The sequence below is a fragment of the Solenopsis invicta genome, chromosome 5 (genome assembly GCF_016802725.1).
Source record: "Solenopsis invicta isolate M01_SB chromosome 5, UNIL_Sinv_3.0, whole genome shotgun sequence".
In the NCBI taxonomy this organism is placed as follows: Eukaryota; Metazoa; Arthropoda; class Insecta; order Hymenoptera; family Formicidae; genus Solenopsis; species Solenopsis invicta.
The window spans coordinates 15976254-15994828 of NC_052668.1; the positions used below are offsets into that span (position 1 = coordinate 15976254).

The window sequence follows — 18575 nt, forward strand, 5'->3', positions numbered from 1 at the left end:
TATCGCTGTCTCGCGGAATCGGTGCCAAGGCGTGACCCGATCGACCCTCCGGCTTCTCTTCTAGATATTACTTTGCGAGGCTGCTATAGCGTATATTTCTTCATCAGTATTTGCACGCGTCATTTAACTACTGAAATAAGTTGGATTAAAAAAATCCAGTTCTTTATTTTTAGTGGATTTCGAGAAGTGTCAGGTTGAAATTTAATTATTCAAATGTTTAACATAAAGATTTTGAAAAATATTGAAAGGGAATGACGTTTAAATCGAGCTTAAAGGAATAGTTACTTGTTTTGACGTGCATTTATTATATCGCATAAATGAGAGCTAGCTCGCTGTATGGAAATCATGAGATGCACTGTGTATATGCGCGCACCAGCAGCGTAATATTAAGCATTCCTAAGGGCGCATTGTTTCCGAGATTGAAAGGATTGAATTCAATCCGACTGATGTCGCGGTTCCGCGAGCAGTTTAATCGGATATCCTCCGCGGTGCGAAGCCTGCGTTTAGACGCCTCGCGAGCGAATGCCACGAATTCATGTAGCGAGGTGTATCTCTCGACGCGCTCCCTTAACCGAGTATGCTTCTGGCTTGGCGCGTGTTAATAATTAACCACCGTCGACTGCTTTGCGAAGTAGTAGAACTGCTCGCGGCAGCGTTGGCAGGCAGGCGGCTCCATGGCTCGTTTCACCGCGAATAAACCTTCCTTCCGGTTAGCTCCCCCTTTCTGCTGCTTTCTGCTTTCTCGTGCGGTCGGCGTTCCTTCTTCTGCTTCGATTCGGTCCGTCAAAGTCTACGTGCTCGACAAACGGATTTCTTTTCACGGAACGGATGTTTCTTCTCGTTGCCATCGATGTACTAATTTTAGTTTTAACTTTCGTTTCTGCGGAAGTTTATAAGGCAATTATACGTTTCGTGTTAAATGACGGAGCGAGAGTCAAAATTGAAAGATGTAGCATCTCGCGTCTCAACTTCTCGCAACACGGTGTGTTTTTAGTATGCTAATTTTAGCGTTCGGACACGGTCACCTTCTCTTAATTACGATCGTTAAGTCGTTCATAGGCTGCATTTGCGTAGTCACTATCGGTCGAGCGTGATAAAAATAATACAGCTTATTAACCCCCTGGAGAACGTCAATGTGCTATTATAGAGTTGATGGCGGTCGTGAATGACGAGACGGAGCAGCGAGGGTACGGGCACGGGGGCGGGTGGCGAGAGAGCGCGCGCGTTTGTTCGGCGGAGGGATGATAGAAAAAGTGAGAGCGCGCGGCACCCCGAAAGAGGATACGAGGGAGCCGAAGAAGAGGGTCGACCGAGGCGCAGAGGACGGAGATGGAAGAGGATAGTCAGTCGGGTAGTCTAGGGTGAAAGGAAGGGACGAGGGGGAAGTTCCCTGTCGCCGCCACGTATTGATTTTGCCCGACAGACAGTCGGCTGTTGGGCTGTTCTGCCTCATAAGCCTAACTCGCCGCTCTGTGGGATGTCGCGTGGTGGGCCTTACATGGGCACGCCGTTCCCACATATAGGTCCCCGATCTTTTTTTGCTCTTCTCCCTGTGGTGGAGTGGGCGATGACACAGTCGCCTGAGAGCAGCGTGAAGGGCACTCTCTCTTTCTCTCTGTTGACCCTTGCGAGGGCGCCGCGTACTCTCGAGGCGACAGATAGAATAGAAACGATTCGTTTATGGATAACGGGAGGATTCCAGGAATTTTTACGTTCTCCAGAAATCTACTTTCGTCGACCGCTGATTGTCGTTTCTCGAACGTGGCGCGGTCTGTGAGACGCGTAGGTTCAGAATTGGAATTTACGTTTCGCGAGAAATGCATAGGTTTCTTAAGTGTCTCTGAGACAGGAATTCTTTCACAATTTCACGCGCGCCTGCTTGAGTCCAGTAAAATGTCAGAGCGCCGCGCCGCGCCGTTCCGTGCCGTGCCGCCGCGGTGCTATTGCGTTTGTGTGATTGTCAGTTATGCGTGGTAAAATATCGCTGTCAAGGTTCTCAGAAAATAACTATTGTTGTTGCAATAACGAGATAATGAGAGGCAGTAAATTTGAGCTCCAATATCTCTTTATCTTTATTCTTTCCTGCATTGCGCACATTTTGCAATTCATTGCTTGTTTTGCATTACACATTACCATGACAAAATCCATAGCATGAGTATAGGTTCCGAGCTTCCGTACTTCTCTCTTTCCATTTTTTGTCCATCCTTTTCTCTGTTCGCTGTCAGTCCGTCTCCAGATTGTACTCGTGATAGACGTGCGTGCTCTTTGAGATCGATCGTCCCGGTCAACCCGGCTCGCGCTCGTCGAACACTCGTCGGCACTCGATCGCAGTCGGTCTACCCACGTACGTCGGCGGTCGCCGTAGTCCGACTCTTCCGCGTCGGAAGTCCCGAGGAAGCCATAAATATCGTTCACCGGCACCGGGAGCCGTCGAACACGCGGTGGTACACCAAGCGTGAGTCGCGGTAACATAACGGCGGCCGAGCAACAGATATATCGGAGACATTCGTCACTGCGTGAACACCGTATGCGGGACCGCGCCGACTTACAGGCTAATTGATCATCGAATATGGAACACCGTCCTGTCCGCGAAACACTCGTACAAGCTACCACGACAGCTGCCGCCGCAGCCGCCGTCATTCATCGCCGCGTTGCTTCCCGCGAGAGGCTGTTTCATGCGAATTGCACCTGCGATAAATCGCCCACTGCGAACGACGGGGTAACGCTGCCGGAGAATCGCTCGTTGACTCCGGAGGAGCAGCTCCTTTCGCCACCTTCGAGTTCGTACGTTCAGCCGCACGAGAATCGCCTGTCGACAGTTACGGCGCACGATGATGGTTTAATCTTTGGCTCCAACGATCCGCTGATCGGTTACATAGAAAATGTGGAAGACGTAATGTCGAATCTGTTGGAACGAATCGCGATACTGCCGTTCTTGATCAAGAACAAGAAGACAATCGTCAAGCTCGCGATGTTCTTTTAAGGTATTTTCTATCAAATATGTTTAGTACGAGGTACGTGATATCGATTTTCAGTTGTTCTGGTAAACGTTATAGCGAATCTTCTCGAAGAACAGCAGTCATCTGTTGTCATCATGTTATTCGGGATCTCCTCAAATTCAGGTATTAGTCTTTACAAAATACGCGTCAAGAATTATTGACACGTAAGTCACACGATAAATTCGATACGCGTTAAACATGTCGAATTTTTCCAAGTGTTAACGGAAACTTGTTGCGCCTAGAGTCCTAGATGCCGGAGAATGTTGCGATCGATGGCTCTCAGCTCCGAGTTCTTTCTCGGCAATTATTTTAGATTGATATTAAGAAGACGAGCGCGCGTCTGTCCATCCGTCCGCCGAGGTAGGAGAGAACGACCTTTTAATTATTCCCTTTCTTGCGCATACGGCTCGAGCGTAATGTCGGCGTAAAATCGATAACGGGCTATTTCGCTGTAATCGACACGGATATAGCGTACGCGTTAATAGTTAATTATCAACCTACTGCGAAGCAATTAATGCAGCGGGCGCTCGCAAATGCACAAAGCGCGTGCACGCGGCTTGATGATATTTACAAATGGCATACGGACAGTAAAATTATTTTCCACGAAACGCGTGAATACCGCGCATTTCAGCTTCGACATTTCGATATCGTATCAAATTACTTGGCGCGATAAATTGCCACTGGTTTTCTACTTGGGCACACCTACGACTCGAGTGCGCGTATGTAGGTCTGGCGGAATACGCGCTCGTTATTTTACCATCTCGCCGCATACCACTACGCTTGAATACCATCCCGAGCCCTTTTTACTTGTTTTACCCGAGCGCGGGGCAAAATGATTCCCATCGGAAAAAAAAATTGAGGCTTATATTATATATCGGTGGGATCACTCGCGGCCGCGCGCTGCTTTTAAATGTACGCGCGCGCGTGGCCACTTTGAAAGAGCACGATACGTTGTTATCGGCTTAACGATCAACTTTAATGACCACATCAGTTTATTGGATTGCCGGCTACAATAGCCGCGAGTATGTTCCCCGCGAAAGGGGGAATTAATTGCGCATCGCGGATACGTGAAACGTATCGTGCGCGCGGCGGCGCGGCGGGAGGGGGATATTATTGCGCGGGAGCGTCGGTGTTTTGCCGGTGGCAGGCCGTATGCCGCGACGCGAAGTTAATTACCCGTTTACAAGAATTAACGTATCGGTAATTTCGGCCTTGGGATCGAAATGGATCGATGGCGGTAATTGTTCCTGCGGCTAATGGCCACGTTAAATTACGCGGATAAGATAATCACGCCGACGAGCTATCTCGTCGACGGCGAACAGAGACACGTCCCGCGAATATTGGCGATGAGCGACGATGTCGTTTGGGAGGGAGGGGTTTCTTCCTGGATCGACGAATAAAATCCGTACGCGATGACTTTAATCTCGTGACTCTGGTGCAAATGGCGAACGCGCGGCCACGTCCGTCGGGCGAAATGGAAAATTTACGCAAGCTTTTAGGGACATTAGCTCGAATATTTTCTCGTTGAAATTTTTAACGTTTGCCTTTCTTGCACGGGCTAAACGCGGTAATATACGGCCTGGAGGTTCGCTGCACACGTGACCCCCGCGTAAATGACTATCTATTTAGCGTCGATTGACTATGACGGTTTCACGGATTGTGTTTCGCTGCACCGACGACTTGTGCAACTTTCATCGTGGCCGAGCGACGCGCGCGGTGACACGCGGGGACTCTAATCTTTCCGAGTGACGTCCGTTAAAACCGCGTTTTAACGGAGAGCTAAATTACCTTCGTCCGAGCGCACAGCGGGAGCAGCGGCAGCCTTGACCCCGTAATTAAAGCGCAATGGGTACACGCGAGAGAAATCGTAAATATTTTCTGAGAAAATGCACGACGACATTTCACAATAAAATCGCGAAATCCTAATCGTGTGTGTTTACGCGGGCCGATTTAAACTTCTGTAATTGCGTCGTTGAAACAATCTCGGGGGAATTATCGTGTACGTAAAATTGTATATGTGTAATAAAATGTATGTGGTGTACAAACGGGATGTTTAGTATCGGGAAAAATCCCGGAATTTTCAGGCAATTTCTTTTTACCTTGAAAATCGTGGATTTTCGTAGAATTTTAAAATTTTACTTTTATGTGAAAAATTTATATCACATTCTGTACTGAGAAAAAAGTTGGTAACTAAATTTTTCAGTACGATTAAATTTTTTTTAGTTCACTTATTTACGTATTTCACTTAAATACATGAACTTTAGTTAAGCATTTATATATTTAATTTATATATTTAATTTATCTATATATATTGTTAAATATTAAAGAATCAAATTTAATCAAATTTCTTGAGTTAAATAACGTTTTATTTTTAATTTTTATATGTGTCGAAATTTATTATTTTAACACAGAATATGTATATAGTTAAAAGAACAACTTCATTAATTTAACTTTATTGTTTTAGTTTAAATTGACGACATATTAAGTAGGAGCAATGGCAACCTACAAGAATGATTAAAAATAATTTAAATCAGGTAGAATTTGACGACGAATTTTACAGTGTATATTTAGCGTAAATTGAATGCTTGAACTGAAGAAATTAGATTTATCTGAAGAACCAATAAATATGGACATATACGTCCATTTTTACATTTACGTACGTTCTTGTATGATTCATGGGATCTTATAAAAAAATTCAATGATAGAGGACAATACATTATTAAGCTTTTCTTCGTGATTAAGAAACATTAAAAAGTATAATAAAATAAATTTATTTTCTCTGTTCTTATCCGGAATTGTGAACAAGTCCTTCAAAATTCGGGAATTTTTCTTCTAAAATGTGAACAAACACGCTGTCAAATTGCTGGTAAATGTTCTTTTAAAGTTTTTTTACCCTCACAAAAATTTAAACGATTATGTATAAACAATTTTCTACATAATACATTAATCTCTGCATTGTTAACGCTCGGCATAGAAATGGAAGAACGACACAAAGCTGTCCGATAAGTTAACAAGTATAAATTTATCCGTGATAGAGTAGCAAACGAAATTACACACATCGTCCAGGCTAAAGATGGTATAGACATGTGCATCAAAGGGTTAACGGATAATGGCACGCTGAATGCGCGGGTGTCGTTGGCCGAGTTCGCCGAGTTGTCTCGCTTCGCGGAAGTCAAGTTATACGTGGCATACCGGCGACGGATATAGACGGCACAGATCCACGCGCGTTATATACGTCAAAGTGACGATGCACTCGGGAGCGCGCGCGAATTATTTAGGAAGCCGCCGACTTCGTAATCGTTTCATCCACGTCGGGCTTTCGCGCCACTCGCTCGCCTCTCAATCCCGTCTCTCGCGTTTACATCGTTTCGATCCCTCTTAACGTTCGGGTTTCCGGGTGAAGTGGTGGTGGCGATGACGGCTACGAAAACGGCGAAGACGATGAGGGAAGAGCGAGGTGAAGTGGTGAGGGAGAGGACGACGGCGGCGGTGGCGGCAGCGGCGGCGCAAGCGGAACAACCTCGACGGAGTGCAGAGTGGTTGGATTTCAGATCTCGGTGAAGAGAGCAAGGGTGTATGCAAGGGGGTGGATGGTGACGGTGAGAGCGGCTGCGGTGGTTGATAGGCAAGAGGAAGAGGGGGCGGCTTGTATGTACTGGTTGAACAGCGCGTGCCGCTTCAGCGCCAGATGGCCCCGAAAGGACGAGCGAGCGAGCGAGCGAGATGAAAAGAAGGATAGAGCGCGAGAGGATTGGGGGGAGGGAGTAAAGATAGAGAGATATAGAAAGAAGATGAGAGAAGGAGGGAGACGAAAGATTCCTCTCGTCTCTGGCGTTTAGCTCGAGGCTGCTGGTTGCGTAAGACGAAAAGAATGGCAAGGAGCGGGACATCGTGGACAGCTCTTGGAGTCTAGAATGAACGTTGGGTCGTTTCCTTTTTTTTCTTCTTCTATAGAAGGGATTTCGTGAGAAACGTTTAGCCCTGTAAATTTCGGGGTATCCCGTTCGTATATAGGGGCGAAGGTGGCCGCTTTCCTCTTAACGTGGGTGGCATCGTATACCCGGGGTCCGTTAGACTCTCGAGCGCGAGACGAGTTTATGTATATGCTTCGACTTACCGATTATATTTCGCTTATCTAGTTTCTCGCGACAAAGAGGCTTATTTTGCAAACGATCGGTGTTTATAGAGACATAGGCTGCGGCGATAGCCAGCATGGAGATGCTAATGGGAAACGATGATGGTGTGTTCATATGTCGCGAATATTGTTATTGGTGCACGCGGTGTAGGAAGAAATGAAGCTGACGTGGTTTCTTAGAACAGAGGAGCACGCAGACGAACGGGACTCAACACTCGTGTCGAGAATCATTTATTTATTCGTGGCGTCGTATAGCGAACGTTGCTTACGTTACCTTAAACATCGTCATCTTATCACGTCGAAATGCGTTTCATCGTTTTGACGCAACGTAGGCTCATGTTAAATGAGAGTCATGTGCATGTATAATATATAGACGTGCGAATTTATGTTTCACTCGAAGACAATTGCAAAAAGCGGAATTCGCTGACAATAAGTATACGTTATTCAATGCATAAACATTCAAGTTTGCAAAAATGAATTAAAAAACAGCGACATCCGCGTCTATTTTAAAAAATTCACATTTAATTTTTAATCCACTTCTTGAAGTTCTTGGGTACGATTTCTAAGTTAAATTTTGGGAGTGCTCCACGATTCCACTATAGTTGCCGGACCTATTCACTCGTGAATTAATATCGAAAAAATTTTATTTTCAAAGTAAGAAGACTGCAAGCTTAATTAACACGTATTTTTAACGGAGGAGAAGATGCTCTTTTTTATAATATTCTTTGAAACTAAGAATATATTCTTGATAAAATTCTGGACAATTACATTCTATGCAGATCGTCTTTCGTATAATGTTTGCAACAAATATATAATTATAATTCAACACAAGTTATAATTTAACATGGCTAGTGCAGTGTAGTGTTTCATGATCAAAGTCATAAACATCGTAATATTTAAATAATGGATGAGATGGAAATAAAAAGTAGAAAAATTTACATATATAATCGTCAGATTTAAACATGTTTTAATGTATTTTATTAGTTTATAATTTTTATTAGTTTGTTTTTACGTTTGACTTTCGTAATCGGCAGAAAACAAAGTACACGTTTTAATAAGATTTTGTATTTAAAAAATAACATTTTCTTTTTTATTTGTGAAAAATCAGTCCTAGATTAAATTCTTTTTAATTCTCATTTATAAATATTTGTAAAATTCAAGAATATCTGCTACTAATCTGATCCTTTGGAAGAATTCCTTCTTAAGAATTAGAAATTAAAAAAATTCTTTTGATATTTATTTAAAAGGAAGTAAAAAAAATAAAAGGAAACTTTTTAAGTTGAGAGTTTTTTTCGGTAAATATTACGGTGATTATATGTTTTTAGAGAAAATAAAAGACCTAAAAATTTTAGAGCTTTGCTCTTACATATTTTCAAACCAGTTTGTAACTGTCGGGATTCTGAGTATTACAAAATTTTCTTTTTAAAATAAGATACTGCATAATTTTCTGACAGTTTGAGACTGATTTGAAACTGTTGAAACTAACTGTTGAAACTGTTGTTTTTGTAAAAATTTGTTTATTAATACATTAGATATTAGAATATTAATTAGAAAAAAATTTCCTGTAATTTTACTAAAATAAATTATAAAATTATGTTAAAAAATTTAAACGACATCTACCCTTAAATAAAAGATTGTCCCTTATAAACAAAAGACGTATAGTACTGACAAGCTATCGTAAAACTGTGCGAGATGCGCGATTTCTCGTGTTTCTTTGTAAGACATGCGATTGAGGAGTTCTTTCAAGAGTCGGAAAAAAAGAAAAGGAAAAAAGGGTGGGGGGGGTCTATTCCACACGATGCGAGAGTTGATGCATGTCGGGCGTTACGTGACCCGAGCGGAGAATGATGAACGGGCCGAAGGAGAGAGAGGGAAAAAGAGTCGTCGTCGTCGTCGTTGTCGTCGTTGCCTCGCGGTGTGATTCGCGAAGATGCATGTAATAATGTGTGACGGCTCGTCGCTCTCGCCGAAAGCGAGCCGTCTCCTGACGAGGTGGAAAAAAAAAGAGAGAGAGAACGAAAGAGAGCCATGCCCCACTCCGTCCCGCCGGCAATTCGATCTTGGTCGAAGCGCGCGGCGGACGCGTCGTCGGCCGCAGGGGTAGGGTAGGGATCGACGAACGCGGCGGAAGCGTCCGAAGACGGACGAAGGGCGACGACGTTTCGCCGCCGCCGCCGCCGCCGCCGCCACCACCGCATCGGTTCTCCTTCCTCCTCCAGTCCAGTGCAAGCCGCCGTCGGTTACGCGTCACGGCGGTCGTTGCGTTCGTGCGCCACGTGAGCGAGAACGGTAGAAGGAACGGTGTGAGCGTGTGCGTTTCGCGTGTATGTGTACATGTGTGTGAGATAGAACGGCAGGAGCAGGCGGACGACGTGCCGGCGGGGGACGTGAGTCTCGTTAGTGATGGATTTTCTCTCGTACGTCGCGTAGGCGGGCCAGACGGTCTCTCTACGTGCAAACGGGGCGCACGCGCCGCACGGAGGAGAGCAGCGTTCAAAAGAGCTCTCTTTCTCTTTCCGTCGTTCCTCGCCATCGTTGGTATCCGGAACCTATCCTATCTGTATTTGCGCGCACGCGCGCGCGCGCGCAACACGCAGACATCGTTCTCCTCCTCCCTCGCGTGTCCCGCTACGAGAGTAGTCGTCGTCGTCGTCGTCGTCGTCGCCGTCGTCGCCGCCGCCGCCGCGCCGCGGCGAAAACGCGCGCGCGTGAAAATACATCCTCGCCGTCTAGCGGCAGCGCCGAAGCGTTCAGTCAATTAGCCGTAATGGCACGACCTGCCGCGTCGGTCTCGGTCAATTAAGTGGTGATTAGTGCGCGGGCTGTGCCGTCGATCTCGTATCTCTCTTCCCTCCCACTCTCTCTGACTCGTATACAAGCACACACGGTGTGTGTGCGCGCTGTGTGTGTGTGTGTGTGTGTGCGCGCCGCCGGCTGTCCGTTGGGAGTCGCGTCGGCGATTTCTACGGTAGTAGAGTCACGCGCCGCGTGGGGAGGGAGAGGAGAGAGAGAGAGACTCCTGACTCGCAAGCAATCTACGAGAGTCGCATTTCGGTGCGCGAACGTCACCGTGTCGCAAGGTCGAAAAGGTGGTGGACGACGGTGGGCACTCCTGCTCCTCCGTTTTGGCACGGTGCGTCTCCGTTCACGGCGTCGCGTCAACGCGTTCCGGCGGCGCGCGTGTGCGTGCGCGCGCGCCTGCGTACGGCGGTAGAACGAGCGCCCGCGGCGGGCCCGAGGCCGTAAATCACGCGCGTCGACGAGAGAAGAGAGGAGACGAGGAGCAGCGCGCGGCAGTAGTCGGTGCACACCCGCGAAGATGCGCGCCGGCCGGTGATACGCTCCGCCCGCCGTCGATCGGTATCGCTCGCGATAATACACAGCAGTCTCTCACCGGCGAGCGATTCGACGACTCGCGCTCGCACGGATGGTGAAGAGGAGTCCCTTCCTCCTTCGCCCCCTCGTCGTCGGACCTAAATCCCTCGGAAGTGTGTGGTGCGTGAGTGCGCGAATCGCGGAGACCGCAAGTGGAAGCCCCGGAGAATAGTCTGCGCGCACTCCGGAAGATGCCTCGCGATCGGCTCGCGAAGGAAACTCGGCATCGTCACGCCGTCGGAACTGTCGTCGTCGTCGTCCTCGCCTCGGCGTAGCTTCCTCCGCAACCGCGTCCGCGTTCGATCGTCCTCTACCACCAGCTGTCAAAATGGATTTCCGGGCGCCACATCCGCTCGTGCATCCTTCGCACGCTGGACACCCTTACTACTATCCAGGTACAAAGTGTTTTTGCGCTCTACCGACTCTCTTTCCCTTCGGAAGGAGCGGCTTTTTGCGGTTTCTTTTTATTTTAATGTAAATTTAATAGGCGTTTGTCACGCCTGATTTCATATTTGAAGAGAGAGAAGAGAATTCAGCTGCTATACGTAATGATGCAAAATATTGACACGCGATAAATATTTGGAAAATTTGTCTTAAACTTAACGTACATCCCAAACGGTCTGTTCAAATTTTTGTGTTAACACAAAATGTATATGTAACCTCTTACGTAACCCTCTTTTGATTACAATGAGAGAAAAAAAGATCTTAAAAAAAATTGTTCGGTGGGTCCTATTAACTTATTTACTTGCAATCAAATTACAAATGTCTTAATTGAAATACTTATTGTAAATCAAGTAAAATAATTTTTCTTGCAGTTCTAGAAAACAACATTTACCGTTTGACTATTTTTACATTCAAGATCAAACTTTTTAATCTGAGAAAACGGTTTCAGTTTAATAATACTATTAGCTTATTTGTAAAATCATTATTTAAGTGTAAAAAAAATGTAAAAATTCATTCAAGTTACATACTTACGGTGATGTTTACTTAAAAGTAAATATTTCTATTTAAACAGAACAAATGCGCATCAAAATATGACTTTAAAAACATGTATTTTGTTCCTTCAACAAAATTTGTGTACCTATTTAAAGGAAAGTTAAGGAAAAAAATTGCTCTTTTGGAAATAAAAGGGATGGCGAGCTTTCGAATCTGGAGCATTGATAGTTGGATGCTTTTCGATCTTTCGCTTTTGGGAGTATACGAATGGAAACCGCGAAGGCTGCGTCATCGAATCGCGTATAGAGAGCGCGCGATCGGCGCGGGGCGTGACGAACGCCATTCACGCGACACCCGTTAACACGCGATGCACGTTTAATGCGCGCGTGATGTCGAGAGATCGTGTCGCGCGTGCGGTGCATCGGCGCGCGAGAGGACGGGTTCCGTGCATCGGGAATACGCGATTAGGCTCTAACGGGAGAGAGATCGATGCTGAATTATTTCGATCGCGTATCCCGAACGCCGCTGTTTCCCGGTACGGGCGGTTTACGGAATCGGTAAACGGAACGGGATCTCAAAGGAGTACCCGGGACGAAGTATTTTTGAATGCACCGAAAGATGCACCTTATTCGTCCTTTCGTGGCCGTAAAGAATGTTCGTTGAAGCGCGCGAAGTTGTTTCTTCTCCGAATTTCCACTCGATTCTTTCTTGACAAAAATTTATTTTGACATCATACCGCTCTCTCAAAGCGGTTTCTCTTCAAACTGGTTTTCCGATGCATCGCATTAATCCTCTGTAAACACGATTCGACACGAATGACTTGGCGCATTCCTTTTCTTTGAATAATTAGTTACAATTTACAATATTTATGTACATTGTTTTTTTTTTTAAATAACCATATTTTCTAAAGATGTTGAAATATGTGTAAGAATCATTGAAGAATTTTTTATGCCCTAAAGAAATAAAAATTTAACTCGGAAGTGTCTTTACCCAACGTGTGTAGAGAAGGTATTAAAAATAACAGAATAAATAAAAATTAACAAAATGGCGCATATTATTAATAAAAGAATCAATTTTTAGTGCTTTCCAGTATGAGAGAAATAATTAATATCTCAGAATAGAAAATTTTCCTAAGCTTTTTTTTTGCTTTATCAGATGTATAAATAATATTGCTTTAAAATTCCAAAACAATTTTTATCGATTAAATATGCTTACAGAGTTTAGAAGCTGTCTAAATTATAGAAACAGGTTTCTGATGCTATATATTTTCTTCATTTTGCTTAAATAAAGAGAGTGCCTGTCAGAACACATATAAACACGTTTAGATAATGAAACGGAATATCTCTATTTTGTTTTCGTGCGCCACTCGATATTATTAGCTATAATTTTTTTGGAATTTTAATGTAAAATTTTATTTAGAATTAGACATAAAAATGCAATTAAAAAGAAATCAATTTTTTTTATCCATTCCTCTTGAGAAAATTCAAAGTATTATTTCTATAGTTGCAATTACGAACACAATCGCACGTATCATAAATATATTTAAACAATCGTATATAAATTCATGTCGCGAATTTTTTATCCCCCCCCCCCTCTCTCTCTCTCTCTCTCTCTCTCTCACGGATTCTGTCGTAACGCGTTTCAAAGTCAAGATGCGTTTCCTTTGCATATTTCGCGTCCGAACGTCCGCTGCCGAACGCGCGCCGAATTGATAAATATCGACAGTGTTTTTAAGCGCGTTTATTATGCTGCGTAGATTTCACATAGCGCGAGTTAATTGCAGCCTCGTAAATGGCGTTTGGATAACAGTCCATCGGAAAAACGTGCTCGATTAAATTAACCCCGCTCTCTCACCTTCGCGTGTGCGCTCGCGCGACAAGAAGTTGCGTCGCGTTGCAGTTTCCAGGATTGGCCTTCCGCGCGATGTCTTTTTACACACCGACGGCAGCCGGCAGCGAGAGGCGAGAGAGGAAAATGGAATAGGAGGAAAAGGTGGTAGGAGGGCTGCAGGAAACGAGCGCGCAAACTTGACTCACTCACCGCGAAACCCGCGCATCCGACCGAGCGCCGGCAATTTCCTTAACCACCTCGCTGCACTTCGTCCCGCGGGCGCGCTCGCTTACGCGTATAATTTCGATGTCTTGCAAGTGGAACGGGACGGCCGTGTCTCAGCGAGCGCGAAGGGAAAGAAGCATCCGCGCACGCGAGATGCCTTCCTTCCCCGGCCGCGTATTATCTAAATCTCAACCAAGCGGTGACGCGACCTGCTCAGTCGCGGAAACACCGATGCAAGTATTATGTTAATACTTCACAAGTATCGAAGGTGCTCCAATGCATTTCTAAATATAACAGGCGGTTTTGCCTTTATGTTAAAAGGAAAAAAAAACGATAACCAATACTAATTCTTGTATCGTGCTCAAAACGGTGCCTCATCCCTACAATCTTGAATATCTCGAATCCGTTTATGTGTTCACCCATTTAAAATGGTTCAAAAAATCTTCAGACAATTTGAGAAAATAATACAATGTAGTCATAAAGTGGGACATTTCGGACAATCGGTCGGACACGAAATACCCAGGACGGTAGGAGAAGAGTTATAATGTTCCTCGCAGCAAACAGTTCGCGTTGCTTGAGGATGACTCGGAAAGACTCAGAGCGTACAATCCGCTATGATTTACCGTTTCGCGACTATTAAGAGACATACCAGTCGATCCCACGAAATACCAATAAATCCGCGTAGTAAGCGGTCCTTTACCGAGCGGAAAAAGAGAATCCGCTAAGCGTCTGCCGTCGTCGATAGCGCGCCAATCTCTCGGAACATCCGCCGTTATAGTCGCCAGGTTTTTTTCCTCCTTCCCCCTTTTCCTCCCTGCCTCCCTTCCGATACACATACAGGCGCGCGCGCGATCGTCGTATCGATTGGAGGGTCGATGGCTCGTTTCGGAAAAACGTGCGAATTAACTGCTCGGTGCTTATACCGCGGCACAGGAAAATTAAAAGCGACGATATGAGTAGAGCCGGCCGCGATTGCAATTTCCAGTTTCCTCTCTCTATCCCCGCATCCCCCCGGCTCTATCGCCCGAGGGGATCGGTTGCGCGCCAGTCTCTTTATTAATGCAGCATAACATCATTAATTACGCGGGTGCGACTTTTTTTTCTGTCGGGCTTTCGGGGGATAAATATTAGCGCTGCGAGTTAGCTATTTCGGCGTATCGACTCGCGCCGCAATCGTGCGCGCCTCCATGTTTATCCGCTCTCATTTATCGGTTCTCTCTCTCTCTCTCTCTCTCTAATCCTCTCTTTGATATTGAGAAAAGAGATAGCAGCTACGGAGACTGGCCTGTTTACGAAATCGAAATTAAAACATTTCGGCGTCGAGTGCTCTCTTCGAACGTTTGAATCAATCTAAATGTTTTTAATAACACGATATCGTTCGACTTCTGCGATCGAGCTATCAGTAACGAAACCGGATAAAAACTGCGAGCCTGAACGTGCGATTCTGCGTTGAAGAAAAAAATAGCAAATTTTAATAAATGTTTTTTCGAATAGCACCAGTGAAATATGTAATAAATATGTAAATATATATTTAGTACGAGAATCACTAATTTAAGCATCATTTTTTTTGTATGGAGTAAATATTCATTAATGTACCGTAAGTAAATATTTTATTAGTACTATTCGAATAAATATTGAAATTTAGGAATTTTTTCTCTCACTGTGGGAGGACGCAAGTTGGAACCTGCGTCACTTTGGTGTTATAACAGATTTTTTACGGTATATTTTCTGCCTTACACGCCGTCGAAGAAGAGCGCAAAAAGCAGCCTTGGATTACGACGAACGGGTTTTTTTTTTTTTTTTTTTTCCCCCTTTTACGCATTACATCTCGCGCAACGCGCCGCGCATCGATTTGAATTCGCTACTACCTTTGATACCGCTCGCATATTATCACGTACTTACGTGGCACGTGAAATACTTGAAGTATTTAGGTAGCGTTGAGAGCTGCATCTATTTAGCGTCGAACCGATAACGTCCCACGCGTATTTATGCAAGACGTCAATATCCATGCTCGCCGCTCCCACGCGTATTTACCTTATTATTTCTGTATAAAAATCGCGCCACGCGCGATAGAGCGAACGACGACGATTCGCGGAAATCGAGAGAGAGACGATTCACTCGCGCAATTACAATCCTCGCTGGCGCGGGTAAATGGATATAATACACCGCGAAATCGTTCTCTCGCGCTCCGGAAAAGGTTAACTCCGTTTTATTCGAGATTTATATCTTTCTCGATGATCGTCCGACTTGCGCAGCAAACGACATCGTTTCTTGCCGGCGAGACGGGGCCTGTCGGCCGAACCGTAAATCACTTCGCATCCGACCGGTGGACATTGTCCCTTTGGCAATAATAAACGTTTCTTCTTCGCCTTCCCTTCGTTCCTCCCTTCCGATTCTCGTTTCTCCACCTTCCCGTTATCTATCCACCACGACCGATAAAACGACCTGACGTGTAGGAGTGACGTCATCATTTTTTTGATCATCCGGCGACGTTTTTCACGCGAAAAATTAAACTATTTATCAATACGCCGAGATTTTTTAGTCGACATCCAATGACAATGAAAGCCTCTCCGCCCCCCTATTCTCCCTCCCCTTTCTGCATCTCGACGTTTTTTTTTCCCTCGACAATTTCTAACCAGCTCTTCGGTTATCCGTGGACGAACGATAAAATGAAGTGGACATTGGAGTGACGCCGCCACTTTCCCCGCCGCGCGAGAAATTAATTATCTATCAATACGGTTGGATTTCCAGCGAGCCCGCATTTTTTGCGCTGAACGAGCGCGCGCGATCGTATTCCCAAAGTGGAGGCCGAAAAAAGCATGACGGATTACGATTCGGATATCGCATGCCGCCCGGATTATCTCGGATTCTCCGCGCGAACGCGATATATATCCGTTTCGGTTAGATTAACGAAAGTAATTCCATCCGCGATTAAAACGCGATTAACACGCGACAGTTGTTGATATTGCGTAATTACTGCGATCGGTTTGGATCGGTGATTCTTTCTCCTCCTTTCTTTCGAGTTCGCCGCGTCACACCCCGCAATTATTCGCGCGGCTTCACTTTCTCACGGTTATTCCTCGCCAGGATGTAAAAGCCGTACCTTTTACGCGTTCAAACCGCGTGAAGTTGTTAAAACACGCGGTTCTAAAAGCCACGATCTTCATTCGTATATTTTTACATTTGCTTATACATACGGGAACACTGGCTTCTCTGTTGAGCGGTTCGTAAAGCACTCGCGTGACTTTTGACGAAGCCTTTTTTGTTTTATTTTTTTTTTCTAAGTAATAAAAAGAAAAAGTAAGACACATTTCAAAGATGAAGCAATAATCTTCGCACGTTGGAAATTAAAAGAAATCTATACTTTTAAAAATTAATCTGTGACGCAGCATATTTAATTAGTAAATTTATAGCTTGCATCTGGATCGATTTGACCCCCACACGAGTGGTGCTGCCCACCACGGGTTATCAATTAATCTCTTGATTGAAGATATGTCTTTTTCTGGCATGCAATGACAGTCTCTACAAGTGTAATTAATTACAGATTTATTCATATATTTTTATTCGTTTTTTTTTTTCCTTTCAATCGAAGCTCGAAAATTATTCACGACTATGAATACCGGCTTGAAAGAATGAAAAATTGAGCGTGTGCAATTTTTCGAGTTGATTCGCCACTCTGATAGGAGCGAAAATGAAGTTTGCGCGATTATCGAGTGATTTTTCGCTGCGCGAGATGTAGAGAGTAATAGTTTCGCTACGATGCAACATCGGACGAGAGGATTCCGATTCCGCGGATGCGGTCGGTAATCGATCCCCTCATTAACATCGCGCAATTGTTTAGAGATTCGCGCGCGCTTCTGGCTCGCCCGCAGGTTCGCTCTGCAAACCGTCATCGCGTTTAGTCGCGTCACGCAACTGAACTGTGTGCGTGCAGTCGTCACGCTTGCTCGCACGCTCGCAGGACAGGCCTTGTCGTTAAGTGACCCGTATTGATTATCGAGCGGCTAATTTAGCTGATATTTGCGCGGCTCCTCTATCCGCGTACCGTGCGTGCATGCGTGTGTCATGCGTGTATTATGGCTCGCAGCTCGTCTCTTTTTATTGCTCGCCGCGGTCTTGTATGCCGCGCGCGCGATGAAAATAAATAACTCGTTCTTAAAGGCGACATTTAACCGTACCAATTCTCCACGCGACGTTCGATACACAGTGTCGTCGTATACGGTGTACTGTAATCGGCACGCGTGGTCAACGGATTACCTACCCGCCTCGTTATTAATAACGCATGAAAGACGACACTGCCATTAATCGCCGCTCCACGTGTTCGTTTATGCGGCCTTGCATCAGCCTTCCGTAATGACGAGGCTCCAAGAATGAACCAGAGGAAGAGTGTGTCAGCGAGTGCCGCAGGGAGAGATTACCTTCTATCCGATTGGAATTTTTCTATTTTTTTCTTTCTTTCTAGTTTAAAAGGCCTACCGGATTAATCTCGCTCACCCGTTCGCGCGCGAGTAATATTCTCGTGTTCGGCAATTAGTGAGGGGTAGAGAAAGCAAAATAACTTTCGTTCCGAGTTTAACACTCTTTGCGAGTTAATCCTTCCTGAAAGCCGTCGACGAGCTGAACACTGTTCGTGCGTTAGCTTATTTACTGATGCACGAAGCGCTTCTACCGCGAGATCGGCCGCGGGAGTCTCTCGCGCGGTACAGAGAAGGAGAGAGAGAGAGAGAAGCCCCACTGACAGGCCCCGGGGTTAAATCCAGTTCCATTACGGGATCGCCGATCCGGGTGGTCGACTAACAGCGTCTAACTCGGCTAATTCTCGTGTCCTCCTCTCTGCACGCGCGCGAGTTCACTCGCCACGCTAAGTAATACCGAAGCGAAGCATGGTTTTCTTCGATTGCATGGGAGATGCCCGATTCTCGATCAGCGGGAAACTGAAGACAGATCAGTTCTGCGAAAGTATCATCTTCTCGCGACGCATTTTTTTGGCGCTGAAGGCGACATGTTGAAATTCATTCCTTTGATTTTTACTCCATATATTTTCTATTTTTATTGATTTAATTTTTTTACTATGA

The 18575-nt window shown here is 45.2% G+C and overlaps 1 protein-coding gene and 1 long non-coding RNA gene across 2 annotated transcripts in view; both read left to right on the forward strand.

Moving 5' to 3' along the window:
- Positions 1-18575, forward strand: part of LOC105198567 — a 97467-nt gene that overhangs the window by 12027 nt on the left and 66865 nt on the right. The window lies entirely within an intron of this gene.
- The window catches only part of LOC120357819, a 49160-nt gene continuing 35933 nt past the window's right edge, over positions 5349-18575 (forward strand). Inside the window, exon 1 of the long non-coding RNA XR_005574818.1 lies at positions 5349-10904. This is a non-coding gene — a long non-coding RNA (uncharacterized LOC120357819). The remainder of the gene's footprint in view (positions 10905-18575) is intronic.